Here is a 25,875-nt window from a genome sequence, read left to right on the forward strand (position 1 = left end):
TCTCCCCGGGCCGGTGTGCGGAGGGCCTCGGGCACCCCCCAGCGCCTGAGCTGCCGCGTGCCCCCTCCTCCCCCACCCCCATGGCAGCCCCCTGGTGGCCGGCTGGGCGACCTCTGCTGAGGCGGGCACACAGCGAGGACACCGGCGGCCCGCGGCTCTGCTAGGCAACCCTGGCCTCGGACTTAGTCAAAATGGCCCACAGACCGTGGGAGGAAAGGCGGCCACATCCCCGCTGGCTGGGCAGGCCAGTGCCTCCCCGCCCACGCCCTGGGAGCACCTCTCCCGGCCCCCGTCGCTGCGAGGCGACTGAGCGCGGAGGGAGACGCGGGCCTGCGTGGAGGCAGCAGGAGGCGAGCGGGCAGCTCAGCAGCTCCATGAGCAAGAGAATCGGGGCCTTAGCCTGGCAAGTCCCCAGCATTGCGGGTTGCTCTTCCCCTTCATTTATTTCTGTGTTGCTGCCAAATCTCTTATGAAAACTGAAGAAACCAATAAAAATATAATGTTAAACACAGTTTGGTTCCGCTTAAAGATGAAACACAGAGGAGGAATTTTAAAAGTGCATGTTTACCAAATTCTCATTATCCAGGAGTCCGTGTGCCACGCCACGCCTGTGCCGTGCGGCTGCGCCCGCTCACTCCCCACTGGAGGGCTCTGCACACACCGGCCGACAAGCAGCTGCTCTGCTGCCACAGAAAGTGATGGCGGCCGTCCAACAGGCACATTTTGTGGGGGCAATGGGCAAATAACAAAATCCAGACATTTGCAGCAGAACAGAATTTTTGCACTGCTAAAAACATTAATTTTGAACAGAGTCCCTGAAGACATTGTGATGCTAAGGAACCCTGCATGAAAGCAAACCAAATCGCGGGCTCAGGCAAGACAGCATCCGTGCAATCCGTGGAACGCGCTGCTGCTGGGTGTGCTGAAGGCGGCCGATGGCGCCAAAAGGCGGCCAGACAATTCCACGGTGAAGGGGTGGCTGGGCTGCAGCCAGGCTGCTTCCAACAATTCCAGAGTAGCTCTGCATGCCTGCTGCAAGGGGTCTGCCCGCCACTGCCCTCCCCTGGCATGGCCCCTCCTCGGTTCCTCAATGAGGAGCACTTAGGAGCCTGAGCCAGACCCCTGTACCGTGCCCCCCAAGGACTCCTACCTGGAGGCAGGAGCAAGCACCTCCCAAAACAGCCCCTGCCAGGAGGTGCTCAGGCCCACAGGGAGGGCAGCTGCTGGCCCATCCCGCAGGGGCCCTCCCTGGCAGGCAAGAGCTGAGCCTGCCCCAGCCCCAGCCCCAGCCCCAGCCCCAGCCCCAGCCCCAGCCCCTGGGAGCGCTGCTGCCTTCCCGGACAGGCCGGGGGCTCCTTCGAGGAGGATTCCTCAAGATGGGGGCCCCTCTACAGGGCGAGGACAAGCTCCAGCTGAGCTCTGGACGGGGCTCAGGAGGCGGGACAGGACAGGCTGGACATCCATGTGGCAGGCATGCCGTGAGCGGAGCCAGCTGGAACCAAGGTCAGACTAGATGGTCCGGGAGGCCCCTTCTGCCTTGCGCTGTTTCAGTCACTGAGGCTTCTGAATCCTGGAACCTGGCCCCGACTTGTGTTCGGATCTCCACACTACTGACTCGGACATTCTGCCTGAGCCTCCCTTGCTTGCATTCAAGGTTGCCTGGGAAACGGCGTTTGCCTACCTTGGCCTTAGCCGGCCAGAGCAGGACTCTTGCTGGAGTCACTTGGCTCACGCTGTGGGCCTACGGCAGGCAAACACACCCCCTCACGGAGCCAAGCAATGAGCCACACAGCCCTGCTCAGCATGCGCACCCGTGTCTTAAACCATACACTGAAGCCAATAAAGCGAAGAGAAGCAAAATGCACCGGTATCTGAAGGGAGGGTGCCTGGGCAACCTGGGATGAAGCGCTCCCTCTCTCAGAACACCCCACCTCCATCAAGCTGAGCAGCAAGCAGCCCAAGTGACTTGCATCCCTTTCATCCACCTGCCTGCATTAGAAACAGCTGCCTATCCCAGGGAAGGCAAGCGAGCGACCACTGAACTTGCCGCCTCGGCCCGCTCTCCTCAGCACCCTGCAGGGCATGAAATAACCAACTGGCATCTCTCTGCGCAAAAGTCGCGCTGTGAGGTTTCTCCTTGTCACTAGTGTCATTGCGAAAATGTAGATCCCTGATAATGAGGGAGGTGAGGTGAGGTGAGGTGCATACGGGGCGGCCTTATTAAAAAAATTACTTGCAGAGAAAATGAAAACCTCTGTTTTTCCAGGCCCACTCATCACCCTGTGCAGGATTTCACTCTCCAAATTTCCACCAGATTTTGAAGAAAGTAGAAACAATGGATTTGCATCAGCCACATTCTTACAGATAGAAACGTAGAAACAGAGAGAGTCAGAAGGGGTCTCCCGGGCCATCTAGTCTGACCTCCAGCACCAGCTGGCTCCGCTCACAACATGCCACCATGTGGACGTCCAGCCTAACTTTGAACACCCGCACCGATGGGGCCTCAACGACCTCTCGTGGAAGCCCATTCCACACCATTCCACACCCTCGGGGTCCTGACTGTCAGGAAGTGCTTCCTGGCATCCAAACGAAACCTTGGCTCCCTGAGCTTTGCTCCATTGGAGCACATCCTGCCTTCCTCTGCAGGGGAGAACAGGTCTCTCCCCACCTCCGTGTGACACCCCCTCACATACCTGTATGTCGCCAACATATCCCCTCCGAGTCTCCTCTTCTCCAGGCTGGAGAGACCTAGTTCCCTCAGTCTCGCCTCCTATGGCATCCCCTGCAAACCGGCCACCAACTTTGTGGCCCTTTGCTGCACTGACTCCAACCTGGCTATATCCTTTCTGCAATGAGGGGCCCAAAACTGAGCACAATACTCCAGTTGCAGGCGCACCAGAGTCGTGTAGAGTGGCAGTAATACCTCTCTCGATCTAGAAGCCACACTTCTGGCTATGCAACCAAGGGTGGTGTTCGCCCTCTTGACCACCGCATCACACTGCTGACTCATGGAACAGGAGTACCTGCTCCTCAGTTGTGGCCACTGCTCCAGTTTTAGTGTCATCTGCGAATTTGATCAGCAGACTGTTCACCCCTTCTTCCATGTCGTTAATGAAAAGATTAAACAGGATCGGCCCCAGGAGAGAGCCCTGGGGGACCCTGCTTGTCACTGGCCGCCATCCCGATGATTCCCTGCTAATGGTTACCTTCTGCTTTCGGACAGTCAACCATGCCCTAATCCACCGGACAGTGCTTTGGTGTATCCCAAAATTCCTCAATTTCTCCACCAGGATATCATGGGGCACTTTGTCAAAGGCCTTGCTGAAATCCAGGTATACCACATCCACTGCATCCCCTCCATCTAGCCATCGCGAAACCTTGTCATAGAATTCCACAAGGTTTGTCTGGCAGGACCTGTTTTTGTGGAAGCCGTGTTGTGTGGCTGTCAGCCTCCCTTCCCTATCTAGCATCACTAGATCTCTCACTATTATGAGCCTTTCCATTGTTTTTCCTACAATGGACGTAAGGCTAACCGGTCCATAATTCCCCATGTCCCTTCTACTACCCCTTTTGAAAATTGGGACCACTGATGCCACCCTCCAGTCCTCTGGTACTTCACCCGTTCTCCACGAGGTCTCAAAAATGGAGGCCAGCGGGCATGAGAGAACCCCTTCCAACTCTCTAAGTACTCTCAGATGTAACCCGTCAGGGTCTGGTGCCTTTGTAATGTCCAATGCCCTAAGGTGCCCCTCGACTTCAAGGGGGGTGACTCTAATCTGTGCCCCTAAGTCCCCAGCCTCATTTACTCTCCTATGCGAATCTCCCCCGTCCTTTAGCATCTGTGCCTGTTCCCTCGCGTCAGTCACTGGATCCCCTTCCTCCTTATTTAGTGGTCCCACCACTTATCTCCCCTTCCTCTTCCTATTCACATGCTGAAAGAAGCCCTTTTTGTTGCTCTCGATATTCTTGGCAAGTCTCAACTCGTAATCAGCCTTAGCCTTGCAAAGAATCATTCTGCAACAGGCCTCCTCCTCCCGGTATACCCTTTTATCTATTTCCGCCAGTACCCATTTCCTATGGAGGTACCTCTTTTGTCTAATCCCGCTAACCACCTCCTTTCGCATCCATGGCGGCACTCTCCTCCGCCTCCCCACCTTACTTACTAGAGGTATCGTCAAGGCTTGAGCCTCCAAAACCTCCCTTTTGAGTGCTATCCACCCTTCCTTTACTCACTTACCTTCCAGTAACCCATCCCAGGAGACTTTCCCCAGTCTGGCCTTCATTTGGCCAAAGTTGGCCCTCTTGAAGTCCCAGCTTCTAGTGCTCAACCTGCTGCCCGTCCCCAGTCCCTTGATCTCAAAGCAAAGGATGGAGTGATCACTCGCATCCAGAGCTCTCCTAATCTGTACTTCATCTATCAGCTCCTCCCTATTGGTCAAGACCAAGTCAAGGATGTTTCCCCCCATCGTCGCCTCTCGGACCCTCTGTGCGAAAAACTCTCCCTCTATAGCTTCTAGGAAGCAACATGACCTGGCTGTCACCGCCGAGTGAGTCTCCCAACTAATATCCGGGAGATTGAAATCTCCCATAATTACTGTGTCTCTCCCCCGAGATATCTTTAGAATCTGGCCTGTCAGGACATCATCCAGGGTCTCAAGTTGACCTGGAGGGTGATAACATACCCCCAGTGTCAGGTCTCTTTCCCTGTCAAAACCCCTAAGTTTCACCCAGACTGCCTCTACCAAATCCCCATCTGTGCTGCAATCTATCTCGCTGCATCCTATCCCTTCCCTGACATATAAAGCCACGCCCCCACCTCTCTTTCCCTTCCTGTCCTTTCTAAACAGGTGATACCCTTCTATGTTCACATTCCAGACTTGCCTTTCATCCCACCAAGTTTCTGTGATTCCCACCAGGTCATACCCTCCTATTCCCAGGAGAGCTTCAAGCTCCTCCTGCTTATTACCCATGCTCCTTGCATTGGTGTACATGCAGCTCAGCTCCTTCCCACCACTTCTTTTCCTTGGAGTTCCCAGCCTCCTCCTTCCTCCCATCCTCCCTGATACCTGGCCCCTCTCTGTAGGAGTCCTGTCAGTCCCTGCAGTACCTCTAAAACCCTGCTCCCAGATGTTAAGTTCAGGCCAAATTGTTCCTTAAGGCATGGCAGACTGAGAAAGCAAACTCAAAAGGATGTCACCCCCGACACAGAGCCATAGCTGGTGGGTGCCTGCCTCCCGGAAGGGGCTTCAGCCTGGAGAAGAGGCAATCCCATGGGGGTGGGGGTCAATGAGAGGGAGGGCCTGTAACAAGCTTGGTTCTCAGCTAAAACCCTACCCAAAGAGGGCACAGTGAGCAGGCTGATGGGCAGGCAAGGGAGGGATAAGGTGGCAAGATGGTGGGGTTTGGCTACACCTGCTCTGTGGGGAAATCAGGGTCTCCAGAGAAAGGATGGAGAGCGCAGGTGGGGAGGTGAGACTATTCCTACTTCACCGGAGAGCTCCTGCCAGGGGCTCAGCCTTCTGAGCCAGCCAGTCTTCACAGCTGCCCCCCATAAGTCCCAGCTCCTGTGGCTCAGCCGCCCTGGGCACAAAGAGCCATATAACCAGGGCCAGGCGGGCGACAAGTGGGCACGGTGCAGCCTGGCCGGGAAGGGGGCTGGCGGTGGGCGTGACGTGCACTAGGAGCCAGGCTGCACTGCTCCCAAGCTCAGTCTTAGGCTTCAAGGCGTCACCCCCAAGTTTCCACGCTTTCTCTCGGCTGTGCACACACACTTACACTGGTCAATGGCCAGGACAGCAGGCTCTGCCTTGGGTGCAGGAGCCATGCTGAAAGCAGCACGGAGCTGCCAGGGCCCGGGCAGGGCCTGGGCCTGGGCCAAATGCGGTGGCCCTCCTCCAGGAAAATGGAGCAGTATCTCAGGGTGAGTAGCCAAAGGCACGGCAATGGCCCTCCAGCTCCTTTCCCCTGACATGCTAGTACTTCCCATATGGCTGAACCGCCAGGTCCATCATCCCCTGCCGCAACCTGATGTGGTGCGTTCCAGATCTGCCACTCGATTCTGCTGGACAGGCGGCAAGGCAACGCCCCCCTTCTGCACAGGGCGCCGCGCTGGAGCTCTGGCTGCCCAGCAGAGGCGAGCAGAGCCCGCACGGGCCATGGCCGTGCCGGGCGCGGGGCCGGCAGGGTGGGCTGCCCCGTGGAAGTTTTCGGTGGCGGTTTCACCAGGCCCCCACGGCCAGCTGCGGCCCAGCACGAACGAGTGCAGCCTCAGGGGTGAGGAGTCCAGCAGGCAGCTCTGCAGCACCCACCTTGCGTGCCGCATCCGCCTGGCCACCCGGCAGGATCCACGGCCCGGCTGCGCCTCAGCAGCACCGGCATCGTCCATTCACATCCTGCCTCTTGCCTCTCATGAGGAACCCAGGCAGCTTGCATAGCTCCATTTTATCCTCACAACAACAACCCTGTGAAGCAGGTCAGGGAGCAAGTGAGCAAATGATGGGCTTGAAGTCACGCTTCCCGGCAGAGTGGGGGCCAGGACCAGATCTCCTGCGCCCATCACGCCACACTGGCTCTGGACTGAAAAAAATGGAAGCAGAAACTAAACTACCTCATTATGCCACTGATATTCCACATACAGTATATCACAGAAGTGAGTACACCCCTCACATTTTGAATATATTTTATTATATCTTTTCATGTGACAACCCTGAAGAAATGGCACTTTGCTACAATGTAAAGTAGTGAGTATACAGCTTGTATAATAGTGTAAATTTGCTGTCCCCTCAAAGTAACTCAACACACAGCCATCAATGTCTAAACTGCCGGCAACAAAAGTGAGCACATCCCTAAGTGAAACTGGACAACACCTTCTGCTTGCAACAGCCCCGTTTTCTGCAATTTCCTTCAACTTTTTTACTTACCATAAAAACTCCACTAAGGAGGGAAGGAATAGGGGCATTCACCTCCAGAGGGGCGCCCAGGAGGAGCTGTCCGTCTGGAAGATCCAGGTCCCCACCATGCCGAATGGCACCTGGGTGCATTCTGCAAATACAGCCAGTTCCTCAGCTGAAACCAAGAGTGCACTGAGAAATCCCCCCTCCCCCATGCCACGTGCCCACTCTGTGTCCAAGGCGTTCTTGCGGGAGCCACCTCCAGAAGGTGGCCTCTGGGACTGCCTGCCTACCAATAGAGAAGGACAGGAAAAGAGGCAGGGTGGCCTAGTGGTTGGAGTGCTGGACTGGGGCTCAGGAGTCCCAGGTTCTGACGCCCACATAGCCACGAGGCTCACTGGGTGACTTTGGGTCACTCACTCACTCTCACCCTGACTCACCCCACAGGGGTTGCTGTGAGGGTTGGATGGACAGGAAGAGGAGGATCATGCAAGCCTCCCTGCAGGAAGAAGGTGGGCTAAAAATACAAGCAAGCAAACAAACAAACAAACGCCATGCATCCCTGCATTCAAGCGAGGGAGAACCCCAGCCTGCCAAGCCAGCAGGGTATTTCTGGCTTGATCCTACGCATGGCATCTTGGGGAAGAAACGGGAAGATTTGCTCTCCTCTCAAGAACCCAGGCCAGTAACATGCTGAGTTTTAAGGGGAAGCTGCACCTCCCGAAGATCCAAGTTCTGGCAGAGCCACCAACCTTGCCCAGAGGCCTCCAGCAGACCATCAACAGGCTCCTAGATCCTAAGGCACCTCCCAAACCCATACCCCGAGACCATGGCATCCCGTCCGGAGGGAGGCATCCCACCCCGTCCCACCCATGGCCACGGGCCTGCGAACTGACCCTCGCTCGCCCAGGTCAGCTGGACCACTCCAAACTGGCACAGCGAGGGACACAGAGCTTCCGCTCAAGCGGCCTGGTATCCCAGGAGGCTCTCCTGCCAGCCATACCCAGCACACACCACTCCCGGGGCCTACATGACCTCTCCCCACCAGACAGCTCAAGGGCAGCCTTTGTGCACAGCACTGATTCTCTGGCTGCCTGTTAAGCAGCAGCTGAAACCCCAGAACAAAAAACTGGGACAGCTGGTGATCATCTGCAGCCACTCACGCATAAGGAACGGGTTCTGCACAGGCACAAAGGCAATTCTGGAAAAAAATTAAATGCATCCACCGAATGGCAGGCCTGCCTCCTGCTCCACAATACATCACTGCACGAGCGAGCTAAAGGCAGGTGAAGCTGCCCCCTTGCAAGTCAGGCTCTTTGCCCACCTCCCCCTGCTCCCCGTTCGGACTAGCAACAGCCGGGCAAGGCCACAGACAGAAACAGAACAGCCCTTCCCAGTCCGGTTCAACTGGCTTGCTGGGCCTTCCACATGCACTCTGCGCCTTCGGCCAGCCCAGAAAGCTGTGTGGGACATCGCTGCCCCAATTCTCCTCTGCCTCAGCCCCGTCCAGTGCTTCTGGTTGTGGCAAAGCAGGGATTCCATGCAAGAAGGCAGCAAAGGTTGGGTACCTGCAGCACCCTGTCCAGCAAAAAAGGGCCCACGCGGCCAAGCACCAGGGGCAAGAGAACCTCCAAGGGCTCATGGACTTGGGAGCAGAAATGGTCCTCACAGCCACCTGTGGTCCCCACCGCCCTGGAAAGGCCAGCACGGAAGGGGCCCAATTCTGCCAGCTCCTCTCCTACATTTCCACCTCCAATTTGGGCACCTCCAGCCCAGAAGGGATGAAATGGGCACGGGTCCTTTCTTGGGACACACAGACCAACCTACAGATCAACATACGGCATCATGCGCGCGTGGAAGCAACACCTGTGACTGCACAGTCTGTACTGCCCACTGCCTCCCCGACTTTCTCCTGAGCACCACCGGCTCTGTTCAGCAGTGGGAGCCCACACGTTCCGCTCCTTTGCTGGTAAACTGCTGTTCTGTTGCAGCAACAGAAGAGCTTCTTGGTAAACATTCCAATAGTGTGGGAGACAAGTAATTGCTCAGCTCTCTCCCCAGAGCAGACGGCTGTGGATGCACCTCACCTGGTCACAGGGCAGGTTCCTGAGCACACCTGTGGCCTGAGGCCCCACCACGCAACATACCGTCCTGCCACTGCACACGCCCATGGCTGGTGAAGTATTCTCCGAACTGCTGATAACATTCTGGCAGCACTTTGCTTTCCCACCTTGTATTAACTGAGAATGGATTACTGTCATGTAAACAAATATTATGCATCTCTTTATTATGATGCATTTATCATTAACAGCATTTGTAAGTTTTGCTGGGGATGTACAGAAAAAAATTTAAAGCATAAAATATAAAAATGCAAAAGGCCGAACAGCCTCAGAATAAAATCAGTGCAAAATACATCATAGCGAGATAATCATGCAGCGTTCAGCAATGCTACTTCAGAGCTCACTTCATCTCACCCATGCAGTCTTGCTGTGGCTTCTTTTTAATTCAGGTGTTGTTAGGTACACAGAGACATACTGTCTTCCAGCACAAGCCTCATCTGCCTACTCAGAAGTTAGTCCCACTGAGTTCAATGGGACTTACTCCAAGGTAAGTGTAAAGACTGCAGCTTCAAGGTCTGCTTTGATAAACTGTAAGCTACACGTCAGAAATGCATGCCATGCTTGTCTTCCAGGAACATGAACAGCTCACCCAAAACAGGGCAGCTCTGGCAGTGTCCTTGGCGTGGGGCACGCGTGCGCTGCCTGCCTGGCTGGGGGCCATGGGCTCCACAGTGCTCAGCCTGCCCCTCCAGGGCCAGGCGGTGCCCTGGCTCTCGCAGGCCTCTCTCGCTCTCTCTCTGCGCTTGTGCCAGGCTCACAGCCCCATCTGCCCAAATGAAGCCCGAGCACATTTCCTGGGGATTCGCTTGCTCAAATCATCATCCACAAAGGGGAGGTGAGTGAAAAGGGGAGGCAGCACTTTATGCGGGGAAGAAGGGTTCCCACCACTTCAGGCCCCGGAGCCAGAAATGCTGTGCTGAGGAGGTAGGGGCAGGAGAGTCAATGCAAGCCATGAAGATGACCAGCGTCACTGGCTCGACTGGGGCTGCATACCTCAGCACCAGTGGCCAGCTGCCCAGAACCTGAGAAGGCTGGAAGGAAGCCGGCCGTTTTTGGGCAACTGGCAGGAAGAGGCCTGCACAGAATAGTCCACTGTCTGAGGTGGAGCAGAAAATGCCACCTTCGCAGCGCAGTGGCTGGTGGTGCATGAGGCCAGCCATGTCCCCGGAGAGAACAAATCCCTCTTCCCTGGCAGCAGAAACACAGTAATACAAGGAAAAAGAAAATGTCTAATCTTTTGCTGCCCTTTCATTATGGAACCCTGCCTGCCTCGGGTGACCATCTCCCTTCACCTGCTGGACGGGCCAGCCCTCGCTAGGCCCCTCCCCTGTACGGTCCCCCCTGCCCCGCACGTCTACTGATAAGGAAGCTGGCTGTGCACACATCTATTCTGTCCAACGAAAGCTGAAAATTCCAGAGAACAGCCTCAAAGCCCACAAAGGGCATAGCAGAGAACCTCTGCCTTCTCTTTCAAGCCTCCCACCCTGCATCTTCCAACTTTCAAACATGCTGGTGGAGCTGGAGCCAGGAGCAGGCATTACTGGCACCTGCAGAGGCCCCGGGGGGAAGGGCCCCCTGGCTGCAGCTTCATCCCCCTCAAGGGGGCTGCCAGCAGACCACCCATCTCCAAGCACGCCAGAGGCAAGCTGAGAGTGAGGGAACTGCATTCTCCCTCCAGGCGGCTGTGCAGACTGGACCCAGGCAGAGGTGCAGGAGAGGCGAGGCAGCGGGAATCCTGTCCAAGCTCCTTTCCTCACATAAAATACCCGGACAGGAGCAGCGTAAAACCAGAACACCAACACAGGGAACAGGATGCGGAGGCGAGGCTGCAGCCGGAGGGCAGCTGTGTGGAACCGGCAGTCCCCACAACGGCTGCACTCTCCCAGTCTCCAACTGGGCCTTTTCCCTCCAAAACAGGTGCAAGCGAGGGGGACATGACAGCATGCACGGCGTGCAGAAAACAGACAGGAGAGAAGCTGGGAGCCATCCCACGAAGCTGGATGGTGGAAAACTCACGACAGGCAGCAAAAGGGCTTCTTCACACAACATGGGATTAACCAACGGCCATGGAATTTGCTGTCGTGAGATGCAGGGATGGCCCCCATCCTGGATGGCTCTGAAAAGGTGCGAAGACCAACCCTCAGAAGGCGGTGCTCGGCCGTCTTGGCCCTGGAGACCACACACTCTGCTGGGAAAAGTAGTGGCTGGCGCTGTAATGGGCTCGAGCCAGAACCAGATGCTGGCCTGACCCAGCACGACTCTTGCAATGTTTTCGTAATTGTGCTGTAACCTGTGACCAGCTGCCACTAACTTTGCTAGTGCTACGCACAGGCACCTTCCCGGGCACTGTGGTGAGAAGCATCCACCCTGGAAGCTCTCCCTTCACACGACCTCTGAGACGTGACACCAGAGCCCAAGCCTGCAGGTGCACGAATCCAGCAGGAATGCTGCCAAAGGCATCCCCATTCCAGAAAGGCGTGCTCTGGTTTTGCATGGCCGAAGAACAGAAAACAGCAATGGTTCTAGCAAACTGGGCAGGTGAGGTGTGACATGGTGACAGCCTCCCACAAAATGTCCAAGGAATTTAGTCCTACAAAGATGCTTATAATTCCCCAGCCCCTCACAAAAGTGCCATTTTCTGGGGAAATGGGAAAGCACCAAGCATCCAATGGCCACACTCGCTATGGCACAGTGTCGTGGGAAGTGTTGGCGGGCCACCGGGAGAGCTGGGTCCCGGCCCCACCCGCTCCGCGTGGAGCTCCTGGGGTGACTTTCAGCTAGTCACTTCCTTGCAGCTTCATCTGCTTCAGGGGATTGTTGTGGCGAGGATACAACGGAGTCAGGCAGGCCACCTTGGATTCCTCACAAGAGGAAAAAAGGCAGGATGTAAACGGGACGTAGCAACAACGAAACTGACAAAGTGGCAGGGTGAATGTGCTGAACTGCCAAGGGCCTCAGGGTCCTTGGATTTTGTGTAAGCCGATGAAAGGGCTAACTAAAAAGGCAGAGGGAGTTAACTGAACCCGACCCCGACCCTGACCAATCAACCGTCCAGTCCTGCAGTCGCGCCCACTACTGCGTGCGAGCGCGCGCGCACACACACACACACACACACACACACACACACACGGGTGCTGGCATCTGCCCTCAGGGGAGCACTGTGCAGGTTGCGCATGCGGCCCGAGAGGTCCCCCTTCAGGGCAAGCAGCAGCCAGGCACTTGAATTCAAGGCGAGCGGCAGAGCAGGCTCCGGGGAGGCCCAAAGCCCGGACTGGCCCTACCCAGCCTTCCTGCAGAAGCCTTCAGCGCCCCAGTGCCCCTCCGCTCAGCCAACTGGCTGGGCTTGCTGCTCCGTCCTCCTGCCTGGAGACATCGGGGGGGGGGAGCGTGGCGCCCCCGGTGCCGAGAAGGGGCTCCACTCTGAGCTGCGCCTGAAAGCCGGCATGCTCACCCCAAGTGCCCCAGCCTCGCAAATCGGCTGCGCCACGCGGACAGTCCACAGAAACCTGTGTATGAAACCTGTGTAAGAATTTCCTGGGGGGAAACCCCCATTTTAAAAGAAGGCCTTGCCTTTGACAGCCACCAAAAGTCGACGCTCCTGTTAACGAGGTGGCTCCACTTTCACCTCTGAGAGGAACTGCAGGCTCAGGAAGGGTGCGAGTGGTGAAGGGTGCTGGCGGCTGTCACTGCACACCACAGGCCCGGAGGGCCTTGCTGCAGAGGGGTGATCACCACCCCTTGTATAACCAAAGCTCCTTCGGCTATGCTCCCCAGCCAGCGATGTCCAGTCAGGGGCCTGCGGCTGGCTGCTTCATGCCACAGCCCGTGCCCAGGCCCAGGACGCGGACCAGATAAAGGCCTCACGTTGCAGGGAGTCGGAGTTGTGGGTGGGGGAGAGGGGTGAAAGCACCCCCGGCCCGGCCCAGCCCGATGTTCTGCAGGGCAGACACCAAAGTGATTTGGATATTCCACACCCTAGAAACTCATTTGATCTGAGCCCTACCAATAAAAAGTGTTTTTTAATTGCCCAAAAGATTTGTGCACGTTTATGGCACCAAAAAATACATGGCAAACCAGTGACAGTCCCTGCATTCGGTTGCTTAAGTCCCCTAGGAGGACTATTCCTGCCTGACACTTAGGCGATCCCAAAACGCAACCTCTTAAAAAAAAAAAAAAAGGAAATACTACAAGGGCACTCAGTGGAGCAGCTGTCACTTATATTGTGCCCAGGCAAGCTCAACAAGGATGGCAAGAGTTTTTGGCATGTGGGTCACTCACCACTGCCCTGGATGGACTGTGAGGTCTGTGCTGGTTGATCCTTTCTGAATGATTCACAGAAAGAGCTACAAAGATAACTAAGAAGGCCTTTTTAAAATGTATGGATCAACCCACGATCATCCAGTCAACCCAACACTGACTGCTAAGTCCTAGATTCAATTCCTGCCCTCCACCTCATTAAAAAACTTCATTGCTTTTCCCCTGCGTTTTGGAAGCAAAACAGTAACCTAGCTTCCAAAGATGGAGGCACAGGGGGATCTGCAAGTGAAGGAAGTCCTCATGGGGCTGCCATCACACAGCACGGCTCTGACATAAAGTTCAGCTCTTTGGTGAACTGAACTGCCTTGAGACACGAGAAGAGCCACAAGCGCCTGGCGGCACTGTGCAGGAGAGAGCTGCGAACGCGGGGAGCCAGAGCTGAGGAGGCAAGAAGGCGAGGAGGGTCTGAGTGGAAAGCAAATCCCACATGCTCAGAATCTGTGGAAATGCTTTCCCTGAGGATTTTCCCCGATCACACAGGCATTTCAGTCAGGACACCACTTGCAGGAAAACAAACCCTCTGTGCCCATCAGCACGCCTCCAGGGTCTATTTTGGGAATTTAAAAAAATCGGAAAGAGTATTAACACCAACAGGAAAACAGCACAATGGCTGATTGCGTTCCCAAGTCTCTGGTTGCATTCCAAGGTTCTCCATCCGCGATCTAATCTGAGCTGCTGGGCTGGGCTGTCTTGGTACCAGTTCCCAAAACATACCGCCATTTATTGCTTTAAAAAGAAACACGACCTCTGCGGTTGTTGGGTTCCGCTCAAGCAATGCCTGTCCTTTAGAAGGAGAAGGGGGAGTTGCTAATTTTAACTCTCCAGTGGAAAGAGTGAAACAGTACTCACGGGAGACAGAATGGCTGTGTCCTTTTCCACATCTACGCAGCCCTGGATGTCAGAGAGGAAACTGGCAGGGCAGAGACGGCGTCTCAGTTGCCCTCGTCTGTGGAAAGGTTCGAGTCTTTCCCACCGTGTCCCCCACAAGCCACCACCTGAGCAGACGTCCCAAAAATGTCACAGGCGGGAACAGCACTCGAGGGCCATACCAGCTCCCCTCTCCCCTCTTTGCCATCAAGCTGATCTGCTCCTTTGCCCAAACACTGTCCCGGGATGACGGGAAGGGGCCGCCAGGCTGGCTAAAGGGCAGGAGCAGATGCAGCACTCAGAGGGAGGGCGGCTGGATGGGGGGGGGGCGGTGCTGGGGGAGGGGCAGCGGCCTCAGTCAGAACAGCTGCCCAGAGCCAGCCACCAGGACTTGCTTCTTTTGTGGCTGAACAGATGCAGCGGCTGCAGCCGGGGACTTTGCTGGAGGGAGAGGCAGGGAGCTGCCCGCGCATGTGTGGGTACGGGGGTGAGGAATCCCCCCCGCTCCAGAGTTTTGCAGGACAGGCAGACACCAAAGCGACTTGGATATTTCAGTCACGGAAAATCATTGGGTCTGTGCCCTTCTTCCTTGAATTCTTGCACACATGGTCATGCGCATGCACAGGCGGGTCCTTCAGCCGGTCTGAGACCCTGCAGTGGCACCCCACGAGCCTCACACGATTGACGGGCACGGTGAAACACGCCCTGGCAGCACGAAGGGGAAAAGATCTGTACAGTGCTCCACCAGTCCTCTACCAGCTTCCACTCCAGGAAGTTCTCTGCCGCAGCAAGGTGTGAATTGTGACGTGGCATTCAGGTCTGCCCCTCCCCACATTCTTCACAATGGAGGGGGTCAATTCTACTCATACGGAATGAGTGAGAACATGGAAAGGGTGGCCTTCAAACGATCCCATAGAATGCCGTCTAAATGATTCACCCTCCAGTCCACAGACGCCTAGCCCAGGATCTGTCCCTCCGTTCCATGTTCAAAAGCAGGCCAGATGGGGAAAATACCTTGTTCAATACTTCTGTGTGAGCCTTTAAGAAACGTCACCATTTCCAGCCGCACGGGAGTCATACAGACACACACACAAACACCTCCGAGGAGCTCCCTCTGCAGCTTAACTCCCCCAAGCCCTCCGGCCCAAGGAGCCCCACCTCCCTCCCCAGCCGCTCGAGGCACACTTTCCGGGGTCCCCTCTGTCAGGAGGCAATGGGGACAGGCGCTTCCCCACCATGGGACTCCCTGCAGAGCGCCCCAACTTGCGTGTGCCTCCTTGTTGTGGAGTGCCAACGAAGAAGTGCCAATTCACCCAGGCTCTGAAGTTGGAACATTCTTTGTGCTGGGTTGCATCTTGCTGTTCGAATTAATTTCTCTGTTTTGCTGTATGAACTTAGAAACACAGAACCCAAGCAATTCAGAAGGGTCTCCCGGGCCATCTAGTCTGACCCCCGGCACCAGCTGGCTTCACTCATGACATGCCTGCCATGTGTGTGTCCAGCTTGTCCTTGAACACCCGCACCGATGGGGCCTCAATGACCTCCCGTGGAAGCCCATTCCACACCCTTGGGGTCCTGACTGTCAGGAAGTGCTTCCTGGCATCCAAATTGAACCTTGGCTCCCTGCGCTTAGCTCCACTGGCACACATCCTGCCTTCATCCCTGAATACTTTTGCAAGGCCAGTTCTTGGTCCTGGTTCTGCCCTGTGGAATGACATTTGCCAGGAAAAGGACAGGGAGCGTGTCTCTGCTGGTGCTCCCAGAGCTCTCAGCAGCTTGGGATGCCACTGACTGCAGTATCCGTCTGGATAGGCTGGCTGGGGTGGGAACTGGAATGGTTCTGCTCCTCCTTGGCCAGCTGATTCCAGATGGCATCACGGGGGGCAAGCACCTTGGTCCCACGGCAATTACGCCATGGAGAGCCGCAGCATTCCTACCTATCCCCCATACTGTTTAATATCTACAGGAAACTACGGGAGAGGTCAGCCAGAGGTTTGGGCTGAAGTGGATTCAGCTCTGCCTCTCATTTACACCTGATCCAGGTGGGGTGGTATCAGCTCTGCACTGGTGGTCTGGGCAGGGTGATGGACTGGGTGAGGGCTAGTAAATTGAAGCTTAGTCCAGATAAAACAGGGGCGCTATTGGTAGGTGGAGCCTTTGTCTGGGGGAGGATACACAGCCTGTCCAGGACAGGGCTGCACTCCCTGCAAAGGATAGAGCATAGACCCTGGGGGGCTCCTGGACCCAGCACTGTCCCTGGAACACCAGCGGCATCTGTGGCCAGGTGCACCTTTTATCAGCTGCGACTGGTATATCAGCTGCGCCCCTACCCAGACGGCCAGAACCCAGCAATGGGAATCCTCACGTTTAGGCTACCATAATACTTTTCATGGGGCTGCCCTTGAAAACGGTCTGGAAACTTCCGTTGGTACAGAATAGAGCAACCCATCTGTGAGCTGGGACAGGCCGGCACGAATTCATAAGCCCTGTCCTTTATTAGCCACACTGGTTACCAAGTGAAGTCCACGCCCGCTTACACCTACCAGGGCCCTGAGATCATCTGCGGAAGTCCTTCTCCACAAGCCACCCTTAAAAGAAGCCGGGAAGGTGGAGAGGAGGGGAAGGGCCTTCTCGGCTGCGGGATCAACTCTTTGCCCGGTGCCAACACTTTATACATTTCAGCGCCAGGTCAAATCCTTTTACTCCCCCTGTTATTCTAACTGTTGAATAAGATGGTTATGATTTTATACTGGTTTTTATTCAGGGGATGATTGGTTGCTGTGGCTTAGTTGGTGATTGTGTTGTACATTATTATATTTACCTGTGCAACTGTTGTTTATTTTTCTGATTTTATGGTAATTGTGGCTATGTTAATGTTGTTATGTTTTATGCTGTTTTAAATCATCGCACACATGAGAACATCTGCTGTAGAACAGTCTACAAAAACTTTAAATAAACGAACTAATATCGCACCATGCCGCCAGTCCAGCAGGCTCTGCACATGGCCACAAACCAGCTGCCCACCGCCCCTCAAGCTGCTCCCTCCAGCCCAGGCTCCCAACCACTGGTGCATGCGCCCCGCCACCTCCCCAAACACTCAGCGGAAGTCACCCTTCCCTTCCCTGAAGATTAATTAGGGGCCATTCGAACAATCCGTGTGGTGAACTGGCTAAGGGGGCTGGGCGGGGCTGGGCCTCCGAAAACCTGGATCCTGGTCCCCACTTGGGACCAGTTACTGCCTCTCAGTCTAACCAACTCCCAGGGCTGTTGTGAAGATAAAACGGAAGAGAACCTTGAAAGCCACCTTTGCTTTTTGCCAGAAGAGGAAAGAGGGAGTGCAAATTGACTGTAATGGCAGCTGCAGAGGTTCTCAGCCTCCTGGCCCAGGATATGCTTTCTCCCAGCCACGCACGCTCTTCTCAATGGCCAACTTGATGCACCGGCTCTTCCGCCCTGGAGGCTTCCCCTGAGTTCTTCCCTACAAATCAGGAGTCCTAGACACCAGCCTTCTCCAAGCTGGAGCTGGAGCCCTCCAGGCATGCTGCGCTACAGCTCCCAGCATCCCCATCTGGCACAGTGCATGCTGGGTGGCGTGTAGAATTGCTGTGGTCCCAGCCCTCTGGGCAACACCATGGGACACACTGCTATGGGGAGGCATCCCTAACCTGAGCAAACACAACCAGGCAGTGGATGGATCCTGAGAAACAGGTTCTCCAGGCACCCACGGTCACACCTCTGAGACTGCGATCCAGCACGGGCCCAGCTGTGCAGCAGACGTCTACATTTCCTGCTGCTTCTGGGCTAAGCCAAAGGGTGGGGCAACCGTGCGGCGGCTGGACATGCCGGCACTCAGCACCGTCCGAGGGCCTCTGGCCGCGGGGCCGCGAGGAGCCCTGCGCAGCGCCTGAAGCGCACTGCGGGGGGAGACAGAGCAGCTCCGGCCAGGCGGCCTGGCCAGAGGCAGCTCCCTCTGATTTATAGCCAGCTGACCTTGGGGCTGGAGCAGCTCTCAGGCTGCAAGAAATTAAAATGTCAATGCTTTGCTTTCAATCCTGACCTTGTAGGAGGAACATCAACAAAAATGGTTTCGCTGGACAGCTTGTACCAATTCTCCCATCCCTTTTCACTGCCCTGTCTTGAATCCAACATGATCCCATTTCTCTCAGATAAACCTAAAATACTCAGTTTTCCAGTGCTGGGCTCATTTTCACTTTGTATCATCTTTCCTCTCATTGATTTTTGACCAGCAGAATGTACATGACACAAAACCAAGATCCTTGATTAAATTGAAAAGAAAAAATAAATAGTTTCTCCAGTACTCTGCATGCCACAATCTCATTACACATGGAAAAGACGCCAACATTTACGGTAATGGCAATAAAACGAGGTAGGGATTATGGGATGAAGAAATACACACGTAACCCTGCACAAGCAGTTTTCTAATTCACTTCATTTTCATCTCCTGATTCTCACTGGAGCCCCCACTCTCTCTCAAAATTGGGCCACACCACGATTTTATTCTTGCTAGACCATCCCGCACCGGCACCTCCCCCAAGTGGCATCTGCATGACAACAGCCAATTCTAGAAATAACAGCACAGGTCCCCAGCCAACACGCACAACCACGTCCAGCAGATTTCAGTGGGCGCTCTCCAGTAAGAGAGCCCATTCGGATCCAAATCTATTGCCAGGCCGTCTCCCACAACCCAAGTGCTTCCTGTCCAGGGAGACCAGTATTTCTGAAACCAACATTAGCAGAACAGGGTGGCAGCAGCCTCATTCCTTCTCGTCCAAGGACATTCAGAAGAAGGGCTAGCAGGGACCCCGAGGGCAACTGGGGAAACCAGTGTGAGGCCCAACCAATCCTCTGGCAGGTCAGGTGGGGGCTTGACCTCCCTCAGGGGCAGAGCCTGAAGAAAACAGCAAGTGCTTACTAGTCAAGCAGACAGACTCCTCCCTGCCAAGCTACCAGTCCTGTGAGACTGCACTCCTCCATCCTCAGAGGTCCTAGAAGGAAGCCAAATCTTGAAAAGCTGATTCAGACCCTGAAGCCTGGCAGCCTATTTACTAAACGCGTGACCTCGCAGCGAGTGCCACTGGGTGAGAAGCCTGAGAACGGCCATTTCCCCGGATCCCAATCATGCATGCGTCCTGCTTTGTGGCAGCTGCTCACCTAGATCTGAACCAGGGAAGTATTCACACTTTCCGAGCATGTTCGTTTCACCCTGTAACAACTCTCAAATGTGCACAGCAAGAATGCATCCAAGATGCAAAGCAAGAATGCATCAAATAGAACCAGTCCACAATCTCAGCAGAGCTCCTCAGGCTAAATGGGGGTAGAGGAAATACTGCCCACTGTCCCCCCTTTCTCTGTATAAAGACTTGGAGGCACCAACAGGACTGCTAACTTGCTGTCCCTGCTAGGAAGGCTTTTTCTGGCAAGGAGTGAAGCAGAAAGGGCTGCGGTTGGAAGACAAGACAGAAGGAGCAGCTCCAGTCACAGACCCAAATGATGACAAAGTGAAGATCTGAACTGCCTTCAGCTAGAATAATGAGGTTCCAGTGGGCATTTGATTTCTTGAACAATTCTTAAGGTAAGCATAGCAAGAGTGTTTGTCACCAGTGGGACCCTTCCCAGAGAAGACCTTCCCTTGTCTCAGGACACGGAGGTGCAAGATTTTCCACCCCAGAGGGTTCAGGCCAGCAAACCACGTCCCCTTTGCAGAAAGAAGATGGGGTAACACTCACCTTCTGGCCCTGTCACTGCATCCTCAGTTGCCTTTGCGAAGCAAGTTGTAGCCAGCACCTGTCAGTCAATCTAGAGGGAGGGAGGAGAAAAGAAGTCAGTTGCATTTTAATCCATCAAGAAGCCCAGACTTGAAAAATCTTAAGCAGCAGTTCTGTGAGGTCGGCACTGGTGAGAAAGGGTCTCTGCTCTGGGTTGTCCTGGACTTCAGGTCTTGAACAGGGACTGCCAGCAAGAGCTGGAAGACTGCCAGCATCATTCATATGTTTATCTCATTGCTATCCCACTGCTTTGCCTAAATAAAGTTGCAATAAAAGCAACGTGCTACCGGATCAGTCCAAAAATAGACAAATATTTAAGACTGAGAAAACCTAAACAGAAAACCTGCTTTAAAGCACGCTGAACACTCTTAAATGACTGAGGAAATAGACGGGTTCTCTGCTCGCACCCACAACCTGAACCCTCCATTCCATTCTTAACTGGGCCAGGCCGCAAGCCCTCACGTGTCCCGGCTGAGCTCCAGGCCGCAGGACGGAAGATGGCGCCTTCATCCCCACCCCTTCACTGGCACTGGGCCTTCAGCAGAGGCACATCAGTGGAGAGGGCCCCCGCCCCGTCCCACGCAGCATGGCCGGGCAGCCAACAAAAGGGCCCTTTCAAAACCCCAGTACACTTGCGGGCCTTCTGGGTGGCCAGAGACTCCCTTGTGCTCTGCCCGTTATTCTTCCCACCTTCCTGCTGCCACGCAGTGGAATGGAGTGCACAGCGAGCACACAGCAGGAGCCACAGAAAATCCCGTCACCACCGGATCGGCCCACATCAGACCTTCACAGGGACGGGCCACATCCCCGCGGACAACCGGAGAAGCTTCGGAAGCACCTGAGTAATCTACTTAGCTCTAATTGATAAGGGGTGGGGAGGGGGAACTGCCAGCCCTAATCTGGCTCCTGAAGCAGAAGGCGACAGCACATTAACCCCACACGGCCTTTTGTGTAGCTGCAGACAGGGAGACCAAAGCCAGCTTTCAAGGGAATGTCTACGCGGCTGAAGGGCCTGCCCTCCGCCGCAGGCCACGCAGTGAGGAGGGCCGGTGCAGCACAGCGCTGCAGCCTCACGGCCCCTGCCCGCGTTGCGTCCCCCCAGCCTGGTGCATTCAGGCCAGCCAAGGTCATGCGCACCCGCTGTTCCCTTCCCTGGAGGCAGGGCAGTGATCACAGCGGTGCTGCGGAGTCCAAGCGAAGCACCGCTGCCCTCAGCAGCCAGTGGAAACTGCAGGCTGTGCCCCCCCAGCACCCCCCTCCACCCCCCCCCCGGCCCCTCCAGAGCTTTGGTCTGAGCGGGTGCTCCAAAAGGAAACACCCGTCATTTCCCTGACTGTCTCTGGCTCTCGCCCATGCATTACCTTGCTGCAGCCCCTCTCCTCTGATGAGCTCCTGGCTCCGAGCCCCATTTTGCGCAACCCCGTGAGAGACAGACTTGCGCTCAGACCACCTCCTGTGCTCCACAGCTGCCAGGATTGCACCCAGCTCTTCCCCGCCTCACCCAGCACATCACCCGCCACACCAGGCCCTGACTGCCCAGTGGACCTTTCCCTGAAGCTGCATTGCAAAGGCAGCCGGCTGCACTGCCGTGGGGGGAGCGGGGGCGGGAGAAAGGGGCAGCACACACCCTTCTCCCGTCCTCTGGATCCCAGATGGAGCTTGGAAAGTGCTCTCTCCCCTTACAGAAGGGACACTTCTTCCCGGAGGACACATCTTTCAGGGATCCCTTTCTGCCTCCTCCATTTCTGAACCACATTAGCCAAAACTGTCCAAGTGGTTCCCAAAATAGATCCCGGAGGCCCTTGGGGGCCCCAGTTCACACTTCTCCTCTACCGGGAGAACTCTGTGCCTCCTGTTAGTTAAGCAGCTGCTAGTCTGAGGGGGGACATGGTATCCCTCTGTAAGCACCTCAAAGGCTGCCACAAAGAGGAGGGTCAAGGTCTCCTCTTGCTGATGCCAGAGTGCAGGACACGGAATAATCAAGTCACGTTGCAACAAACCAGATTCAGGCTGGACATCAGGGAAAGCTTCCTCACGGTCAGAGAAATACGGCAGTGGAACCAGCTGCCCGGAGAGGTGGGGGGCTCTCCCACACTGGAGGCATTCAAGAAGAAACTGGGCAGCCCTCTGAGTGGGGTGGTGTGACTTGGTGTCCTGCACCAGCAGGGGGTTGGACCCGATGGCCTTCCTGGCCCCTTCCAGCTCTACTATTCTATGAGTCAAGAGAGGGTCTCCCCCTTGTTTTGCCAGCACTCAGTTTGCACAGTCAACACTTTCTGGATTACAGCGGCCTGGGTCTGCCGCTGTAATCACTCACATTCAAGGAGCTCTAGCAGGCTGAAAAGCCTTGACGGAACCCGTGCTCCTCCCTGGCTTCCACCTCCGTATTCTAGCAGGCAAACAGACCCATTCCCTGTGGGTGCATATTTACTCCCTGTTGGCTCCTCGTAGTCTTTTAATCTTATTACTTACGCTCACACCCTGCCTGCTGTCCTGCGTTCAGGGTGACCCGCAAGGCATGGTGCCCACCCCCACACCCCCACTTGCCCTCACAAGCACCCTGCACGGCGCACCGCACACCCAGGGCTAGCAGGGGTTCCAGCCAGGACGAGCGGCCTTCCACACTGCTTCCCACCCTCCGCTGGGCCTTCCTGGAGAGGGGCCGGCCCTCTTTCCTGGCACAGGCAAACTCCCGCCCTGGTTCTGGCGAGGCGGGTACTCCTTGCTGCAAATGTTGCCCATGAGAGCGCTGGCAGCGTGATCATGCTTCAGAGTCCAGCCTCCTCGTGAGGAGAGGAGTCAGAACTTCTCCCTAGGAGCAGGGAGCAGACACGGCTTTGCCACAGGGGACGCTGAAGTTACGCAGTGCGCCGGTCGCCATTCCACACCCCCTCCAACTGCCAAACAGTTGATGGCATCCTGCACTGGCACCATGTCCGCCTCTTTCCGCAAAGATGCTCCCCCCCTCACATAAAGCAAAGCCCTTCCTGCCTCTCAGATCAATCAGATTTTGCAGAGAAAATCAAAACAGAGCTCAGCATTCACCACCGTGTGACAGTGCAGAAAGGTTCAAGCCAGTGATCCATGGGCACCCACTCGGGATATCACGAGCAGCTCCTAAGCTTTTCCTTGCGAGGTCTGTTGGAGGATGCGGCATCCAGTCAGCCGCAGCATGGAGGACATGGCAGCTGGTGCAGCGCGAGATGCGGCTGCCCCGTGACCATGCGCACAGCACCCTGTGTGGCAAGTGCGTCCAGGCTCAGCCCAGCCTAGCAATCCAGAGCACAGTGAAGGGCTGTGACTGTTAGAACCACGGGTTTCGGTCTCACTGATCAACTTCCTTCTTGTGCAGGGAGACACAGAAGTGAAACCAACAGATGGATAGATGCTGGAAGGGCACGGGGTGAACATGGTGCTTGCACACATGTGCGTGGGGGGCACAAGTGGCAACAACCCCATGGCGGAGGGAAAGGCAGGACGGCAATCCCTCGCCTGAACCATCCTCTCAAGATGCACATGCCCGCCCAATCCTCTGCACAGCTCAAGCCACTGCTGGCATGGACAGGAGGAGGAGGAGGGCCAAGAGCTCGGCAGGAAATCCTGCAGCAGCCCATGCACAAGTCACAGTGGTTCAAAAGCAGTGCTTTTCAAGCCAACAAGACCCATTTCTCAGAAGAGGATCTGGGCTGACCAGACCAGCTGGTCTGCCTCCATCCATCATCTTTCCAGCGAATACCTGCAGTGGGCCCACAAGCAAGGCAGGGAAGTGCTCATTCCACCGCCTGCCCCTTAGCAACAAGGATTTGGGGCCAGATGCTCTCCGACTCCGCTCAGAGGCCTCTCCTGCTACACAACCAGGTAAGAAGAGGATGAGCCCCGAGGCTAACTGGGCACAGGCCCTTCTGGCCCAGCCTTCCTCAGTGGCCAGCCAGGGGCCCATGGGCAGCCACACAATGGGCGCGAGTCCCACCCAGGCTCCCAGACCACCATCCGCAAGCACAGAGTACCGATTACCACCTGCAAGCCCCAGAGATCAATTTTGCATTGCAAGGAGTTATGCTCTGCTATCAGGCCTGAAGACAGTAAATTCGCCACTCAGTTGCGATGTATCTGGTAGTGAAAGGGAAGGCCAATGCTGTAAAGAACAATACAGCATAGGAACCTGGAATGTAAGATCTATGAATTAAGGCAAGCTGGATGTGGTCAAGCAAGAGATGACAAGACTGAACATCAACATCTTAGGAATCAGTGAACTAAAATGGACAGGAATGGGTGAATTTAATTCAGGTGACCATCAGGTATGCTACTACGGGCAAGAATCCCTCAGAAGAAATGGAGTAGCCATCATAGTCAATAAAAGAGTAGGAAAAGCAGTACCGGGATACCATCTCAAAAATGACAGAAGGATCTCAGTTAGAATCCAAGGCAAACCATTCAACATCACAGCAGTCCAAGTCTATGCCCCAACCACTGGTGCTGAAGAGGCTGAAGTTCACCGGTTCTATGAAGGCTACAACACCTTCTAGAATTAACACCAAAAAATGATGTCCATGATGTCCATGGGGGATTGGAATGCTAAAGCAGGAAGCCAAAAGATAACTGGAATAACAGGCAAGTTTGGCCTTGGAGTACAAAATGAAGCAGGGCACAGGCTGGCAGAATGTTCTCAAGAGAACACAATGGTCATAGCACACTTTTCTAACAACCCAAGAGATGACTCTACACATGGACATCACCAGACGGTCAACACAGAAATCAGATTGGACTATGCGCTCTGCAGCCAAAGATGGAGGAGCTCTATAGAGTCAGTAAAACCAGGACCAGGAGCTGACTGTGGCTCAGATCATGAGCTTCTTGTTGCAAAATTTAGGCTTAAATTGAAGAAAGTAAGGAAAAGCACTAGGTCACTCAGGTATGACCTAAATCATATCCTTGATGAATATACAGTAGAGGTGACAAATAGATTTAAGGAATTAGATCTGATAGACAGAGTGCCTGAAGAACTATGGATGGAGGTTCGCAACATTGTACAAGAGGCAGCAACTAAAACCATCCCAAAGAAAAAGAAATGCAAGAAAGCAAAATGGCTGTCTGAGGAAGCTTTACAAATAGCTGAGGAAAGAAGGGAAGCAAAAGGCAAGGGAGAAAAGGAAAGATACACCCAATTGTATGCAGAATTCTAGATAAAAGCTAGAAGAGATAGGAAGGCCTTCTTAAATGAACAGTGTAAAGAAATAGAAGAAAACAATAGAATAGGGAAGACCAGAGAGCCCTTCAAGAAAATTGGAGATATGAAGGGAATATTTCGTGCAAAGATGGGCATGATAAAGGACCAAAATGGCAGGGACCTAACAGAGGCAGAAGAGATTAAGAAGAGGTGGCAAGATTACATGGAAGAACTATACAAGAAAGAGCTTAACGTCCCTGAAAACCATGATGGGGTGGTCACTGACCTCTAGCCAGACATCCTGGAATGTGAAGTCAAATGGGCCTTAGGAAGTCTGAGCAACAACAAAGCTAGTACAGGTGACAGTATTTCAGCTGAGCTATTCAGACTCCTAAAAGACAATGCAGTTAAAGTGCTACAATATGCCTGCAAATTCGGAAAACTCAACAGTGGCCACAGGATTGGAAAAGGTCAGTTTACATTCCAATTCCAAAGAAGGGCAATGCCAAGGAATGTTCGAACTACCGCACCATTGCATCATTTCACAAGCTAGCAAAGTTATGCTCAAAATCCTACAAGCTAGGCTCCAGCAGTATGTGGACCGAGAACTACCAGAAGTACAGGCAGTATTTTGAAGAGGCAGAGGAACTAGAAATCAAATTGCCAACATATGCTGGATCATGGAGAAAGCTAGGGAGTTCCAGAAAAACATCTACTTCTGCTTCATT

General features: G+C 54.7%; 1 protein-coding gene across 18 annotated transcripts in view; it reads right to left on the minus strand.

Moving 5' to 3' along the window:
* The window catches only part of MEF2D (myocyte enhancer factor 2D), a 175,203-nt gene that overhangs the window by 94,776 nt on the left and 54,552 nt on the right, over positions 1-25,875 (minus strand). For 15 of the 18 annotated variants that reach the window (XM_044449096.1, XM_044449095.1, XM_044449092.1 and 12 more), the window contains one exon: positions 19,942-20,011. The gene's annotated coding sequence lies outside the window, so the exon portion shown is untranslated. Of the gene's footprint in view, positions 1-14,176; positions 14,431-19,941; positions 20,012-21,341; positions 21,362-23,025; positions 23,046-25,875 lie in introns of those variants that run through there. The other 3 variants (XM_044449082.1, XM_044449081.1, XM_044449083.1) reach the window with 3 other exon arrangements.

This window comes from Varanus komodoensis, unplaced genomic scaffold, assembly GCF_004798865.1.
Source record: "Varanus komodoensis strain SLA01 unplaced genomic scaffold, ASM479886v1 scaffold57, whole genome shotgun sequence".
NCBI classification, from domain to species: Eukaryota; Metazoa; Chordata; class Lepidosauria; order Squamata; family Varanidae; genus Varanus; species Varanus komodoensis.